Source organism: Octopus sinensis, unplaced genomic scaffold (assembly GCF_006345805.1).
Source record: "Octopus sinensis unplaced genomic scaffold, ASM634580v1 Contig18911, whole genome shotgun sequence".
Lineage (NCBI taxonomy): Eukaryota > Metazoa > Mollusca > Cephalopoda > Octopoda > Octopodidae > Octopus > Octopus sinensis.
This window is the reverse complement of record NW_021836129.1, coordinates 336,018-354,355: the sequence shown is the minus strand read 5'-3', so window position 1 is coordinate 354,355 and position 18,338 is coordinate 336,018. Positions and strand designations below refer to the sequence as shown.

The 18,338-nt window shown below is 38.2% G+C and overlaps 1 pseudogene; it reads right to left on the bottom strand.

Annotated features, from left to right (window-relative positions):
• Window positions 1-2,735: 2,735 nt before the first annotated feature.
• On the bottom strand, window positions 2,736-3,499 carry LOC115231860 (annotated as a pseudogene).
• Window positions 3,500-18,338: the final 14,839 nt, after the last annotated feature.

Below are 18,338 nucleotides of genomic sequence, written 5' to 3'. Positions count from 1 at the left end.
AGTTGAGTGACTCATAATTACTCACACAATCACTACATCCGTACCCCACCAGCACAAACCTGCATATATCACCATAAACAAACCCGAGAGAGCAAAGGTAGTGATATGTGCCACTCAGAAGTAAGTAGGACACACTCATTGAGTTCCCTGGTAGGAGACTGCACTTCACATTGGGTTTTACAGCAAGACCAGCTTCGACTGCATTTCTGGCCATAATCCCTATACAAATTATTTATAGGACAAAACCAGCAGCCAGGATGACCGAAGAAACAGTATGATTGGTGTAGTGGATTATGGAGGCAGATGATATGTCTGTACTCGTTATTTTCTGCTTAATAAATGAGGGCAGTTCAGGGACAAGACACCTCTCCCCTCTGAAAGTACAAATTGGTTCAATTAAACCAAGATTAATATTTATAATCTACATATGTATATTAAAATTACCTTAGAATATTCCAATCTTTCATCTCCACAACACTCACTTCTAAATAACCCTGCTGATTGGAAGTACTGCTTTATTTTATTACCCACATGACCTCCCTCTGCAAATTAAATAAATAATTAACTAATTGATTCCACGTGTTTAATTAGTATGTCATCTGGCGGGAAAAAGGCAGCAATGGCGGCAAATTCATTGCTCATGTTGGCAATAGTCATTCGTTCATTAACAGAGAGAAGACAAACCCCAGGACCAAAGAACTCGACAAAATTGTCCGATTTGAGTTCATCTTTGAGAGCCTGTGAATGAATGAGTGATTAATGACTCGAATTATTCCCAACACAATGTCAGTGGAGGTGACGTGGGGGCTGAGTCGTCCGTAAACACGACAACCCACCACTTGGAGGAGACTCATGTGGATTGCCAGCCCTAATATAGCACACTCCGACTGGGCAGAGCAAGTGGCTGAGTTAGTGAGACTACCACCAACCAATACTCAGTATTCCCAGTCCATTGAGAATGGAGATGTTACTATCAGTCCCAATCACACTGTCGGGGTACACCTGGCTGTCCTTCTCCATTATAAAACGGGCCATTAACTCGACATTAAAGTGGTGGGGCACTCCCAGACCAGGAGGGACCACAGCAATGTCATCAAACGTCTCACCCGCCCACTAATCAATGACCCACAAAGAGCAATATTAATTAACTAATTGATTACTTTGAGAATTCTATATTGCTCGTAGTGCTTTCTGAATTCGTTCTCTTGGCTGGCATGGTTTGACCTGGGGTTATAAATACTCTCAAACAATAAGCATTCCTTCTTGTGGAATGGACACGTCTCTCCAAACAGTTTGAGGTGGCTCCCTCCACTACTTAATTATATTAATTAATACACTTCTGATTGGATTGAATGGTCAATAAACATGTCTAATTGGCATTGTGGTTTAACATGTGTGACAAGTGGAGTGTGGAGTGACTCACGAATAGTGGCCATGTCACACACTATAGGAATGGCTCTACACTCATTAGATAATTCATTACGTGAAGCCCTTCAGCATTACTCGGGCAGGCTTAAACAAAATGGTAGGACAAGACTGGAGAGTTTGCTTCCAATTTATTATTTTTAATATTTCATTTCTTTTAATCTGTTTTGAATCGTAGTTTCGACAGCACGACTCCAGTACTACTCTTAGTATATAAGGCAGTGACTCTACGATTGGGAATAAGGGAATCACACCATATTTTTGTATATCTCCATCATCGAGGAATGACCTGATGAATGCAACACCCATCAAGCCCACAGACAATTATTTATTTTATTAAATATGCTATATTTAACCATATATAAATTAACTAATAAATAATCTTAATTTATTCATTTAATGACTATTAGTGCGTTAGTTGACCAACTAGTACAACTTCTTATCAAATCTAAAGGGGATTAGAGAGGGGAGCATACGAGTAGAGACCGTGGACAGAGCCCTCACATTGAGCAGACATTGTCCTCACTTCAAACAGTAAATCCCCACTGGCGAGTGCATTACTTGGAATATAAAGACATCACAAACTGTATAACTGGAATGGACAGTCCTCCCATGTCTTGAAGACTCTGCTTTAAACTCTGTGAAAGATATTTGAGGAAGATATGGGCGGATCCCTTGTCGACGACTGTGCCGGACACCCCCTGAGCCACTTGAATGGAGGACCCGTGGCTACGATGAGTAATACCCCAACCATAAATATCGAGCCTGGACATCCTTGGTCAACTCCATGGCATCGAGTGACCCCATTCCGCGATAAGGCCTCACTTTGACGTCGTTGATGAGGGAGGACTCCACGGGGGATTCGGAGGTGGCAGCAAACATGGATCCCATCATGACTAGTGGATGTGGCTGAATGGGTACCTGTGGAGGCTCCCAGGGCAATTGCCTTGGCGATGTGTCCCGGGGACTGGACTCCCCCATCGGCAATGACTGGCACTCCGAATTGTCTGGCCAACTGACTGACGTGGTACACAGCACTGGCCTGTCCTCGACCAACAGCCATGACTGGGGGATTAGTGGGTGACTGACCTTCCTGGGTGATACAAATAGATCCCGACCCCATTCCTACTCGCAGACCATCCACGCCTGCATTGATGAGGTTGATGGCCTGGGAGGCAGTCACCACTGTTCTATTGCCACAATGTTTTACCATTTCCTCCAATTACCTCCACTTGCGGGTAGTTCTGCTTAATGAACTTGACCATTTCTAATTGAAAGACCGAGTTGCCTTGGGAGGAGTCCTTCATTGGTCAAGTAGTCCCACATACCACCACAATTACATCCACTTGTGCCTCCACTAGCAGACCCACTCTTTCACGGTCACACTCACGAGTGCTCACGGCGGCTCCACACATCAATTGATTTCTATTAGTCATATTCAGACTACCTTTGGTCCACCACTGAGTTGGGGAATTCACAGTTTTTTATTATGTCTTTTCTGGTGACCAGTGCAACCAGACAGTCCTCTTTGTCCACGATTGGCAGTTTTCCTTTCTTTACATTTCGGAGAGTCTTGTAGGCGTCTTGGAGGTTGATCCCGTCGTTAGAAGTGACCAATGACTCTCTGGGGGTCATCACCTGCAGTGACAAGTCGAGGGCAACCACTTCCATCCTCGTCTGGTCGGACACACAGCACAAGTCAATGTCCCGTTGAGTCACCAGGCCCAACAACCGTCCATTAGTGTCACCGGGAAGCCAGAAAAGCCATGTTTATTGACCAGGATTTTGTATTCTGCCACAGTAGTGCTGGGGGAGACGACAACTGGGTTCATAATGAAGCCCTGTTTGGAGGATTTGACTAGTCGGACATGACTGGCTTGTTCCTCGGGAGACAGTTGTTGTGGATTATGCCTATGCCCCCCTCCAACTACCAATGTCGGTCAGTCAATACCGCCATGGCGATTGCCATTCGGAACTCTGTCACCGTGTCCATGGGGGATGATACGAATGGGCAATTCAGGACTATTTTTTTGGTTAAATTGGTTTTCAAGTTCTGAAATGACACTTTAGACATACCACTTGGTCTGCCGCAAAGTCGATGTAGCCGGGGAGGATGATCAAGTCACTACTCATTAGGTTAGTTCTCTACTTGTAGGACAGGCTGTACACTGATGAAAATATTTTATCCGCTGTGGACCCATCATCAATAGCGTGCATTTATTGACTGTTAATTGCTTTATTATTCATTTAGAATCAAGCTTTTACTTTATTAGTTTATGATTAAAGTTATTGCTAATATTTTTTAATGTTAAATATTACTTTAAATGTAGATCTGTTGTATCAATTTTATGGCACTGTCAATCATTCGGACAACGAGGACAGTTCTCAGAGGTCCTGGGTTCGAATCCACAAAGGCACATTTTTTTGATTTAGAAAACCTTAATATAAATAATGTTTAATAACATATTGAATATAAAAATAAAGTGTATTGTTGTGATAGTCAAACAGATGACAATATCTGCTATTTATATTCTGGACAACTCAGCAGAAGTAATAAACAACCTAACCTATTATAGCCATTAATATGTCGTCAATACATGCCCAACATATCTGGACAGTGCATCAAATCATTCCCCCTTTTAGTGGAGGAAGGACACAATTCTCCCATCTTGATAGACGAGGACACATATTACTTATATATAAAAAACAATAATTATTACTGTATTGTGCCAATATAACCCTAGTCGTCGTTCTCACCCACACCAACACAAATACAGCAATGTGCTTTGAATTCCTACATCAACTAATATGTGTATTCCAACACTATTTCCGTGATTTTACCGACATTGCGGAAATTGATAACTGCCCTTTGATCTATGAACTATTAGACGAACTGGTCGACTGGGGGATCCCCCAAACCACCGACCCAGGCATCCTTCGAGAGTACTCCCCTCCAACACCCACAGATATATAAAACCAATCTCCAAGTCCTTCATTGTCCGCAAACCTCGCATCACCAAACCACCCACTTCCGTGACGGATTCTGTGTCTTGGAGGACACCAGGCCTACAGTACTCCAACAACACGTGCTATTTGGACGTGGTGGAGAAGAGTAATGTCCTTATCCACTCAAATGGGAATGTTGTCCATAACTACGTCACAGGACTGCTTAAACTCAAAACCAGACTTAGTGGAATGCCTGAACTGAGGCTACTGTTCGCTGATCGAGTCATTTTGCCCAAATATGGAGAACAGAGGCCTCATTCTGGTAGATTGTGTGCCTAATCAGTCATGTTGGAGGACGTCAAGTTCCACCAGTGTGTCTCCTTGGCTGATTTTGAGAGGCAGAATGTGATCCAGTTTATCCCCCCTGATGGAGAGTTTGAGTTAATGACCTATCGAATCACCCTCTCAGTTATATGTGTCACTACTGGCCTAGAATGAGCCTCCTTTCGATGTGAGTGCCAAATATGAGAGAAATGAGTCACAATTTGTGATTCAGGGCAGGGTTGTTGTGTTGTTGTAGTGGATAGGTTAGTAGTAGGATTAATATTGCTGCAAAAATGGTTAAAATACTTCTTCCTGTGCCTTCTGATATTTTTATGCCTCAGATTAAGGTCAGTAGAGGGACGTGTCAGTACGATCCCAACCAGAACTGCCTTGTGTGGACTATTCGCGGACTTTCGGTTACCTTCTTTATTATATTTTTGATTAACCATATAATTAATTAAATTATTTTATATTTAATTAATTATCAAATAATTTTATTTTTGTGTGATTATGATGTTTATATAGAAAGAACGGACATGTACTCTCAGTGCACAAGTCACATTACCCACAACACTAGTGAACAGTAGCACTACCTATCTGTCTATACCAATCATTGTCGAGTTTGAGTTGGTCAACTTTACACTGTCGGGGATCAATGTGAGGTAGTCGTGGGTGTAATAGATCAGGTCGTTGTCGATTACTGATAAGGCATTCTACAAGTCATCTTCATGGGTTCGATATAGTGCACTTAATGGGGAGTATCACATACGTCTTAAATCATGATTATTTATTATATTTAAGGATATTTTTAATTATTTATATTTTAATTAATTAAGTAATAAATTAACGTGTTTAATAATGTCTCTTGTGATGCCGGAATCGGAATCCTTTCAAAATTGCAATGGACAAATACCATCAAAGAAAATAATAAAACTAAATGTATTTAATATTCAAATTTATTAAAGAATCTAAAAACTAAAATATGTTCATATTTACAAGATGAAATATCACATTTAACAATAATTAAAAATGTATCACAAAAAGACTTGGAAATCATTCTAACATTGAACCAAAAAAATATAGTAATTTCATATCACACCACATCAGTTTAAATTCCTCCAAAATTTCGCGCTCATTCCAAAACACGTGCTCCAACCAGTCCATTTTTCCCTCGCCCAATTACTGACACAAATAGTCGTCATTCAGTGGAATAATCTGGTGGGACACACCCTCGTAGGCCTGCCTGTGAACTCATTTCCAGATTATTAACGAATTGTTCAGACTGTATTCCATTCTTTATGATGTGAGGTGTACTCATCTTTGCTACAAAGACGAGGTTGAGTCCTTCCTTAATGAAATACTCTCGGCTGTCCTAATTCCCCCATTGACGACACAGAACAGCAGATTGTGCAGAATATGGCCTGTCTTGCCTCACTAAACTTCCATTTGTTCAGTGATTTGTGTGTTTTTGTTGTCACTACATTGCACACACATCAACATACACAAAAGTTTATTATTAATATTTATTTTAGATATAACTATGGAGATTTATGTTACAATTTAATTAAAGAATTATCAATAATCTACTTTTCTCACGTACAGTCAAACTTTACCGAATTGGTGGATGATTTGGCCTGCTATTTGAGGACTCTGTCTTCTCTAAACCCCGATTTCTTACCAAAAGACGAGCCCTTTCGAAAGGACTTGATAAATATAGTAAAACAAGCAGTAAAGAACATAGAAAAGTACAAAGTTATACTCACATAGTCCAAATACATTAATACTATTCGAGTATTTAAGTAATATTGACTGGGCTATCATCGAGCCATATCTGAGTGTCATTCTCCGGCAGTGTCTCCTCCACCAGAACTCAGTCCTTTTGGACAGGCTGGCAGATTTGGCTGGCCAACTCAGAACAAGTCCCAAATTCATAGAAAGACTGATCGACGTGCTCTACAAGACAGGACTGAGTGTGCCTTCTCCTGCAAAGTAGAATATTCTGATAAAATGTGAGAATTGTGTCGTGTTGTGTGCCCTACCCTTCATTTGTCCCCACTGCTGTGAGGGTGGTCGAATATATACGTATTCGGCTGGAGAAGTGTGTGGGATTGGTTGAGTTTTTGTGTGAATTGTTCAAAAAACATGGACAGGGCAGTCAATCGTTGTGTGTGAGCTGTATTGGTCTGTTTAAATATGTATTGAGGGTATTTGTGAGTGTAGGTTGATGTGGGTGGATATACTGTCTTTCTATCCCTGTTGGAGTGTGTTTCTCCCCTTTTTTGAGTGTGTTTGTACATCCACTCAGTCACTGTTTGACATGTCTGTCTTCTTTGATGAGGAAATGAGTGCAATTGTCAATCAATTTATCGACAATTGTAAATCTACTCACAATATGGTGTATTTGTGCTGTTTATTCTCACTAGTCTTGTCTTATTAGAGTAAAGACTAAAGTACTGGCCACCACTGTCCTCTCCCCTGTCGGGCAGTGTCGAGTGGGTGCTGGTGGTGCATGGAAAAGACGACAAAGTGGAATTGGGGATGACAGAGAACTCCGCCATGCTGTTTTTGAATGTCTGGAATATCTGGAAAAACATGTATTTAATCATATTAATGATAAAGATGGAGTTGGCTGACTATGTTGTGTTTATACTATCGAATAGTAGTATCCTCATCCCCATTATGAACCAACAGATGGTCTCCTCGTTTGCTAAATTAATAATCTCTTCTTTAACCCTTCCAAATATCATCCCCGATATTGATAACTTTCTCAAGTCCCCCAACTTGCTTGAACTGTCCCCCCTCTACACCAATCTCCTCATATCCTCGGCTGACCTTATCAAGACTGTAGAGGGGATAGAGGGGACTGTTGTGGATTATGAAATATTTATTTATGTATTTATTTTGATTATTTAGATTGTGTCTTGTCTGAGGATTGAGTTATTGAGTCATGTGGAAAAGAGGAAGGTCAGTGAGGTCATTTTTTGGGTTGTGAGTTGTGGGGGGAGTTCGGTTAAACAGTCTGAAGAGTTGATTGACTCTCTGCTCAGTCAGCTCATTACTCACTCAGACTGTGTTGAGGCTCTCATTTCATCAGCCCCAAATCAGTTTTTTACAAATATGCTAAAAAATGGCCTTTATTGCCTAAATCTCTCAGCAAACTCAACTTATGCTGTGATTGGACTGTGAATTTAACAGAGACAGTACTTTATATGTTTAAATAGTAGTTATGTCATCAATTGGATGTTTGTGTTGATCAAAGAATGATGTTACAGTTGACTTGTTTTATATTCAGAGTGTCTAAATCGGTTGATTTGTATTGAATGAATTGTGATAGAAAAACATTGTTAGAAAAGTATATGGTTTAATGGATTGTATGTCTATGAATGATTTATTTACGCATGTTGATTTGCTCTCTGTCGCAGTCGCAATTATAAACACTGAGATTGCCAGGGGAAAGTTGTCCTCGATAGCAAAAGCTATAATATCTTTGTACTACAAGGCATTCAAACAACATTTAATTTCTAACGTGAGCATTCTGTCACAGGAAATGAATATTTCTACAATCGAGGGTCTCCTTTCTTGGCTTTTGTCTGTGGGGAGTGGTTAGAACTGATAAATGAGAGTTGTTGTATCTCTGATGAAAACTGGCCTTTATATGTCTCTCAATGCTCTTTCCCCTTATGAGACATGAGCAGTCATTCTCACAGAAATGTTCCAAGTCCCTCTGTGATGTGTTGGTGGCATTTATTCGAGTTCAGAAAATAATATGCATACATTATGTTGTGTCCTTGGCAATCAATTCTATGGTTTGCTGTTATATTCATCCTGTAGAATCATAGTAATGGTGCCTGTGTTGTTCTGGCTGCTCTGTTTGAGTGTAATCTTCCCAAGACTGTCCACAGGAAACTAATAGCAGAGATTCCTTCAGTAAAACACGTTTTTATATTCCTTAGATAATTGAGAGGGTCGTCAAACTTGGCTCTCTGTGGTTAATAAATTTGGATTTCCTGTCTTACTTATTGGGCTAAAATATGGAATTATTGATTATTTAATATTTTAGACTCGGTTGTTGTCTCCTTCTTTGGTAGAATTGTTATTAATGCTTATTGGGGAAAGGAGTGACCAGTTTTGTCTATTTAATGGACACTGCAGTCTGCTGAGTGCTATTATAGTAAAACAACATGCTCAATTCGATAAGTTTAAAGGGTCAATATTCCTCATAATGAACAGTTAGTATAAAATTGGCTAACTTATAGATTTGCTGGAGTGTCTTGTTGAAAGGTCGTCGAATTGTAGTGAAAGTGACCTTTTGGTTGGACCTGCCGAGAAATTTGTGCGAGTGGTGTCACTTGTGGAGAGTTTCCGTGGTAGAATTGGGATAGAGAGTGCAGTGTTGGTGGGGAAATATGTGGAAATGGCGAGTTGTAGGAATATTCCGAGTGTTATAAAGGTGTTTGAGTGTGTGTTATTAAAGGATATCCTGGTGGGAGTGGTATATCAATTAATGCAGATTGCAGGATCCAAGTATATGCAGATTATTAGTGGAGAGCAGTGTCTTCTTAAGGCTATTCATTCGGATTTTGTTCAGTTTCATAAGTTCAGGGGACAAGTCTAGTTTATTTGTGAAGATCCGATTATATTTTGTACTTTTGTTATTTTCCGACAAATTGCGTTTAATCAATTCTTTCTGAGTCATCACAGCACTGTCACCCACTGTCATATTCAAAATGAATGAAATAAGGAATATAAATAACATACTCAGCGAACTAAGACCATTAGATTACATATGGCGGTGACTTGCAGAATGTCAATGACAAACACATCATATCTGGGACGTAGCTGACTCAACATTTCCTACTTAAATTGGAGAGCGTCGTGGCTATTTTGGTCAGCAAAGAGTAAGTCAACTCTCTAGAACGACGATTTGCCCCCTAGGAGTTGAAGACAAAGTCGTCACAAAACGACTAAATAAAGTCATTTTTATTGTGTAGTAGCAAAAAAGGAGAGTTGGAAATGAGACGATCGACGCATTCAAATAAATGACCATTTAAAAGTGATAATTAATGAAAAGTACTATTCTTTTAAAAGGGTGTAGACAAAATTTGCTTTGTGTTTAAAATTCGCTAAAAAATAATTGGGCACTTTTTTCTCTTTATTATTAAGTGACTCCGGGTCTCTTCCGAATTTATTTCTTGAAATTAAAAAATAAAGAAGTATTGTCCTTTAAAGATCGGCGGATATTTTTAGCAATTTTTAAACTCTCAGGTCTTAATGCCATTCATCAAATGTGATAGTTATAAAGGAAGATTGATATTTGTTTATAGTTTGAACAGGTTGACTAAGTTTGAACTGTCAGGTTATTCTCGTCGATGGTTCTTCATAAATTTTCTCAATAAATTTATTATCGTGAGTTTATATCTAAAATTCTAGTAAAGTTTAGTTGTATTATTTGTCTTATTTTGAGTGGCTAACATTGAAATGGCAATAAACTTATAAGTAATTCCTTCAAATGCTGGCCTATATTTTCTTGTCTTTTCTTTTCAGTCATTTCGGGAGATATTTGCGATTTCTCGACCTCGGAGGTGACTAACTGTGATTATGAAAATTCTTTTTCTTCGACACTTACAACTATGATTCTAAAGGGCATGACATCTTTTGAAGACTCTTTTACCAATTTGATATGCACAAAAGTCTCACAGATTTGTAGATAATCTGTTTATTGTTTCTAGAACTTGTGCAACTTCAAATTTGTTTCAACTTGGAGATGCCAGTTTTGGGAATAACGGTAACTTTATCCCACTAGAGACTTTGTGAGTAAATGACTATAATTATGGTAGAAATTTGAAAGACTGCAGTAGTCTCACCTACATCCACGTGAACACTTTGGGAAATCTTGCATCGTTGACAACCGTGTATGATGACACATTTATCTCAAATAGAACTATGCCAAAGGAGAAATACTTCGTTCCATTCTCATATAGTCCAGAATCAATTAATGTTATGTTGTTTTTCTAGTTACATTTGAATCTCTTAGATTTCAAACATCAAATACATTTTGTGCACACACCATCGCGAAGCATAAAGCGTATTGCGTGTGTTGACTTATTATAGTTTGATCCCAGAATCAGATGATTTTTTTACAAGTGTCAGCCAGTATTATTTTTGAAAATGTTCTAGAAATTTTTCTGTAATAAGTTTGCTCAAGACGTATACTTGCACTTTAAAGATGATACTGTAAATCAAATGTGCCGTATATATTGTACGGAACCTACCAATATTCTGTGTAATGTAATTAGATAATAATTAATGAATTACTATTTGGGTTCACTTTCCTGGTTTAATAATAATTTTCTTGTTTAATTTTCATTAATTATCCGGTTCGGGCAAGATTTTTTAGGTTATCATATCATCGAAAATTTTTGGTAAAAAAATGCGAAATTAATGGAATAGAAATTTTAATAGAACAATTGGATATTTTTATCACACGCAGCAAAATCAATATATTTTAACTGGAAATAATGAAGACTACTCACGACCAGACCTCTTTTGAGAATCTAAACTGTTCAAGACACAGAGCAAATTCTTTGAATGTTAAAAAACAGGAACCTCTGTTTCGAAAAAGTAGAACACACTACCCCTCTGATTAACAATATAGTCTAACCCTTTTCTAGAGTTATCTTGGCAGTAAACATTACAATTAAACTATAAAGTGCTTAATCATCGCCTCTGTTATGAAAGAAAAGAAAGATGGGCAAGGTTGGTGAAACTTCAAAGCTGTCGGCCTTGGTGGTAAAGACATTGCTCATCTTTGAATACTGCTCGTTTATCATGTTTTCCACCATTTTATGGTCGTAGCTAAAATCTCTAGATACTAAAATGATTAATGAATATACCTTTGAAATACAATAAAAGGCACATTCTCGGCACATTCTAAGTCCAAAGTCCTGTGCTTGTAAAATTCGGCATTGCTTAGGGGAGAGAGAAATCCTGTTGACTGTTACTTAATCACTACTCAAAGAGATTTGAGACATTCGATTTATTCTTTCATTTATTTGAATGAGTTAGGTGTTCTTCGCGATCTCCCAAAACGGTAATAACCAGCTCGACAAATTTCCAATGGCTTTCCAACGAAAAGTAAAATGATAATTCTGGGGAGAAAGAAAATAATTCCCTCGTGCAAGATAATCAAAACACAAAACAATCAGCCGACTCTGACAGAGGAATGAAGACAGTGCAGTATTGTGTCCTTATTCTGACAATTGCATCCATCAAAAGATCAGGCGATTTCAAATAAGCAGACTTCGGCTTTTGTTGATGATGTCGAAAATTTATCAACAAATCATGATCTCGATTTTAAACATTCTAAATATTGTTTACCAATTTAATGATTTCACCCCTAAAACTCCCCACCGAAAAGTTTTTTTTTAGTTTTTACTGAAAAGATTTTTAATTTGTTTTAATTTCAAGTTTAAAATTATCCTGAATATATCCGAATCAAATCCATTTGTGAATGAAATGTTAGCTCGGAGCAACATGAACAAAAACAATGAAAGACATTAAGAAGATTGACTAAACTTTTTCAAATGGACTCTTCGGCATTCTTGCCTTTTCGGTCCAGCACACACAACGCTCGCCTCTCTACACAACCACAGGTTAGGACTTACCGTCTTACCTGCCACCCAGTCATTATCTTCCTAGGACCTCAGAGAGCCCTTTGAGGGACAATTCCTGGGCGTTGGAGAGCTCATCACGCCATCCTAAGCCATAGGCTCCGGATGGCTCGTCTTCTTACTTCTTTCTTTCCTTAGCGCGTCAACGTACTTTCTCCCTGTCCTCGCAGAAGGTCCAAGCGTGCACGCCATAGGTTAACACGGGTAACACCATGGCGTTGAACACCGGACCAGGCACCTCTCCTCAAGTGGAAAGCACGCAACGCGCCTAATCGCTGCATTGCACGCATTTTAGTACGTGCAATGTGATCATCGAACTTACCTGACTGCTTGAAGACCACGCCCAAGTAAGTTGTCCGATCAACTACAGCGATCGCTGACCCGTCCAGCGATAACCTAGGGATAAAATTAGTGTAACCCCTCGTCCTTTACAGACTTTAAGGACCTGCACTTGTCCCGCACACATCTTTAGACCCTACTCCCACACCAGTTTACAAGTTCATCCACAGCAACCTGTAGCCTACGACACGCACACTCTGTTTCACAATCGACTGATCCCAGAGGATAATGTCGTCTGCATAGATCACCATTCCAGTACGAGCATTGACTGCATAGGTGCAGAGGCCATAAAGATATTAAACAGTGTGGGACTCACACAGAACCCTGAGGGACCCCGCGAAGGACTGTGCGACTTTAGAAAAGACCCCCTGGGTCGCACGACCTGACCGCGAGATTCGAGGACCCCGACAGCCAGCGCCTTAGACACGGAGAACCCCACACGTGGCGAGGGAACTTCGCAGGCCGTCGTGCCACACCGAGTCGAAGGCCTTTTCTATGTCAAGACTAACTAACATACCACACTCCCTTTTCTGGAGGCGTTCTTCATTCGGAAGACACCTTCCACAAGCATCTCCACATGAACGACCCTGCCTGAATCCCCATTGGAACTCCGGGAGGGCGTCAACCACCGTCAGCTCCTCCAGGAGCCTTCGGTGCATGATCCTTTCTAGGATTTTAGATATAGCGGGAAGCAAGGAAATGGGCCTGTATCCCCCGGGACATCATGAGGCTTCCCATAGCCATCATGAGCTTCCCATAGCCCACTACCCCTCTGATTAACAATATTCACATAGGCTACAAGAACATAAACCTGAGCTTCGGAGAGCAAGGTACGGCTTGTAGAAGAGGCTAGTTCCAGTGCCACATGTTGACCCCTGTTTTCCAGGGTATGTGACAGCAGTTGTAGCCATCAACTACGTACCGATCCTGCTTTAACTTTGTTTCGTTGACCACGAATATGTTTATAAATAACGTCAGTAAAACACCTTTTTATATTCCTTAGATAATTGAGAGGGTCGTCAAACTTGGTTCTCTGTGGTTAATACATTTGGATTTCCTGTCTTACTTATTGGGGCTAAAATATGTGAATTGTTGATTATTTAATATATTTAGACTCGGTTGTTGTCTCCTTCTTTGGTAGAATTGTTATTAATGCTTATTGGGGAAAGGAGTGACCAGTTTTGTCTATTTAATGGACACTGCAGTCTGCTGAGTGCTATTATAGTAAAACAACATGCTCAATTCGATAAGTTTAAAGGGTCAATATTCCTCATAATGAACAGTTAGTATAAATTTGGCTAACTTATAGATTTGCTGGAGTGTCTTGTTGAAAGGTCGTCGAATTGTAGTGAAAGTGACCTTTTGGTTGGACCTGCCGAGAAATTTGTGCGAGTGGTGTCACTTGTGGAGAGTTTCCGTGGTAGATTGGGATAGAGAGTGCAGTGTTGGTGGGGAAATATGTGGAAATGGCGAGTTGTAGGAATATTCCGAGTGTTATAAAGGTGTTTGAGTGTGTGTTATTAAAGGATATCCTGGTGGGAGTGGTATATCAATTAATGCAGATTGCAGGATCCAAGTATATGCGGATTATTAGTGGAGAGCAGTTTCTTCTTAAGGCTATTCATTCGGATTTTGTTCAGTTTCATAAGTTCAGGGGACAAGTCTAGTTTATTTGTGATGATCCGATTATATTTTGTATTTTGTTATTTTCCGACAAATTGCGTTTAATCAATTCTTTCTGAGTCATCACAGAACTGTCACCCACTGTCATATTCAAAATGAATGAAATAAGGAATATAAATAACATACTCAGTCCAACTAAGACCAATAATTACACAAGGCGATGACTTGGAGAAATATTATGTGCATAAATGTCAAAGACAAACACATCATATCTGGGATGTAGTGGTGTAGCCGACTCAACATTTCCTACTTAAATTGGAGAGCGTCGTGGCTATTTTGGTCAGCAAAGAGTAAGTCAACTCTCTAGAACGACGATTTGCCCCCTAGGAGTTGAAGACAAAGTCGTCACAAAACGACTAAATAAAGTCATTTTTATTGTGGAATACCAAAAGAGGAGAGTTGGAAATGAGACGATCGACGCATTCAAATAAATGACTATTTAAAAGTGATAATTAATGAAAAGTACTATTCTTTTAAAAGGGTGTAGATAAAATTTGCTTTGTGTTTCAAATTCGCTAAAAAATGATTGGGCACTTTTTTCTCTTTATTATTAAGTGACTCCGGGTCTCTTCCGAATTTATTTCTTGAAATTAAAAAAATAAAGAAGTGATTGCCATTAAAGATCGGCGAATATTTTTAGCAATTTTTCAAACTCTCAGGTCTTAATGCCATTCAGTAAATGTGATGGTTATAAATGAAGGCTGCATGTTTGTTTATAGTCTTGAACAGGTTGACTAAGTTTAATTCAGATTCGTCAAGTTTTTAATTCTCGTCGATGGTTCTTCATAAATTTTCTCAATAAATTTATTATCGTGAGTTTATATCTAAAAATTCTAGTAAAGTTTAGTTGTATTATTTGTCTTATTTTGAGTGGCTAACATTGAAATGGCAATAAACTTATAAGTAATTCCTTCAAATGCTGGCCTATATTTTCTTTGTCTTTTCAGTCATTTCGGGAGATATTTGCGATTTCTCGACCTCGGAGGTGACTAACTGTGATTATGAAAATTCTTTTTCTTCGACACTTACAACTATGATTCTAAAGGGCATGAGATCTTTTGAAGACTCTTTTACCAAATTTGATATGCACAAAAGTCTCACAGATTTGTAGATAATCTGTTTATTGTTTCTAGAACTTGTGCAACTTCAAATTTGTTTCAACTTGGAGATGCCAGTTTTGGGAATAACGGTAACTTTATCCCACTAGAGACTTTGTGAGTAAATGACTATAATTATGGTAGAAATTTGAAAGACTGCAGTAGTCTCACCTACATCCACGTGAACACTTTGGGAAATCTTGCATCGTTGACAACCGTGTATGATGACACATTTATCTCAAATAGAACTATGCCAAAGGAGAAATACTTCGTTCCATTCTCATATAGTCCAGAATCAATTAATGTTATGTTGTTTTTCTAGTTACATTTGAATCTCTTAGATTTCAAACATCAAATACATTTTGTGCACACACCATCGCGAAGCATAAAGCGTATTGCGTGTGTTGACTTATTATAGTTTGATCCCAGAATCAGATGATTTTTTTACAAGTGTCAGCCAGTATTATTTTTGAAAATGTTCTAGAAATTTTTCTGTAATAAAGTTTGCTCAAGACGTATACTTGCACTTTAAAGATGATACTGTAAATCAAATGTGCCGTATATATTGTACGGAACCTACCAATATTCTGTGTAATGTAATTAGATAATAATTAATGAATTACTATTTGGGTTCACTTTCCTGGTTTAATAATAATTTTCTTGTTTAATTTTCATTAATTATCCGGTTCGGGCAAGATTTTTTAGGTTATCATATCATCGAAAAATTTTGGTAAAAAATGCGAAATTAATGGAATAGAAATTTTAATAGAACAATTGGAATATTTTTATCACAGCAGCAAATTAGCTAGATTGAAAAGACCCCGGAAATCATAGCGTAGAATCAATATATTTTAACTGGAAATAATGAAGACTACTCACGACCAGACCTCTTTTGAGAATCTAAACTGTTCAAGACACAGAGCAAAATTCTTTGAATGTTAAAAAACAGGAACCTCTGTTTCGAAAAAGTAGAACACACTACCCCTCTGATTAACAATATAGTCTAACCCCTTTTCTAGAGTTATCTTGGCAGTAAACATTACAATTAAACTATAAAGTGCTTAATCATCGCCTCTGTTATGAAAGAAAAGAAAAGATGGGCAAGGTTGGTGAAAACTTCAAAGCTGTCGGCCTTGGTGGTAAAGACATTGCTCATCTTTGAATACTGCTCGTTTATCATGTTTTCCACCATTTTATGGTCGTAGCTAAAAATCTCTAGATACTAAAAATGATTAATGAATATACCTTTGAAATACAATAAAAGGCACATTCTCGGCACATTCTAAGTCCAAAAGTCCTGTGCTTGTAAAATTCGGCATTGCTTAGGGGAGAGAGAAATCCTGTTGACTGTTACTTAATCACTACTCAAAAGAGATTTGAGACATTCGATTTATTCTTTCATTTATTTGAATGAGTTAGGTGTTCTTCGCGATCTCCCAAAACGGTAATAACCAGCTCGACAAATTTCCAATGGCTTTCCAACGAAAAGTAAAATGATAATTCTGGGGAGAAAGAAAATAATTCCCTCGTGCAAGATAATCAAAACACAAAACAATCAAGCCGACTCTGACAGAGGGAATGAAGACAGTGCAGTATTGTGTCCTTATTCTGACAATTGCATCCATCAAAAGATCAGGCGATTTCAAATAAGCAGACTTCGGCTTTTGTTGATGATGTCGAAAATTTATCAACAAATCATGATCTCGATTTTAAACATTCTAAATATTGTTTACCAATTTAATGATTTCACCCCTAAAACTCCCCACCGAAAAGTTTTTTTTAGTTTTTACTGAAAAGATTTTTAATTTGTTTTAATTTCAAGTTTAAAATTATCCTGAATATATCCGAATCAAATCCATTTGTGAATGAAATGTTAGCTCGGAGCAACATGAACAAAAACAATGAAAGACATTAAGAAGATTGACTAAACTTTTTCAAATGGACTATCAGCATAAAAAAGAACTGCTTCTTAGAAGACTGGACTTCACTATAGATCCATGTTGATCTCCAAGTATAAAAGTTATTACTTTGTTTAAAATTAGACTTGAAAAAATAACGAAATTGATGCTTTTGTTGAGCCACTAAGGACTCTTGTGGAAGAAAAATGTTATAATTCTAAAATTGGAATTCCAGTTTTACTTTCATCAACAAAAAGTAGACTAATCACGTTGTTTTTAGAGTTATTGGTTTATGAAAGGGTCAGTTCTGGGGTGGACAGAGTAACCCCTGAGACTTTTTCTCAACAGCAAAATCAGCTTAAGGAACCAATAAATCAATATAAAAGAGAAGATCACGGGCATCCCCAAAGGAGATATCAACAAGAATATTATCAGCAACAATTTCTTAATTTCCAGAGCCGGGAACCAATTTATGCTAACTTATGGCCTTCTAGGAACCGTAATTCTGATAATTCTGAAGATCCGCGAGACCCTTCATTTGGAAAACAAAGATCTAACAATTAGAAAAGTTGTTTTTAATATTTTTTTAAAGTTTTTTTTATATAGAAGTGACTCTGCAGGTGGTTATGGTGGGTGGTCAGGTCCAAGTCGACGAAGATAGAACCTATTCAATTTCGTGTTAATAATAATTCATTATTTCTCGTTTTAGCAGTTCTTTCACTTTTTAGCTTAAAATTATGATTAAAACTTTGTTGTATTCTGGCTTATTTTATTTCAAAAAATTTGAATTTTGATTGCTGTTTTTGAATGGTGTGTTGTGGTCGCTAAATGCTAGTCTGATTCTGAAGACTACCACCCACTTAACACGAGCTGGACATTCTGGTTAATAGACGCAGATCGCCGCATGGACTACAAAGACCGAATGAAAATCCTCTGCACTTTTGAATCAGTCGAGG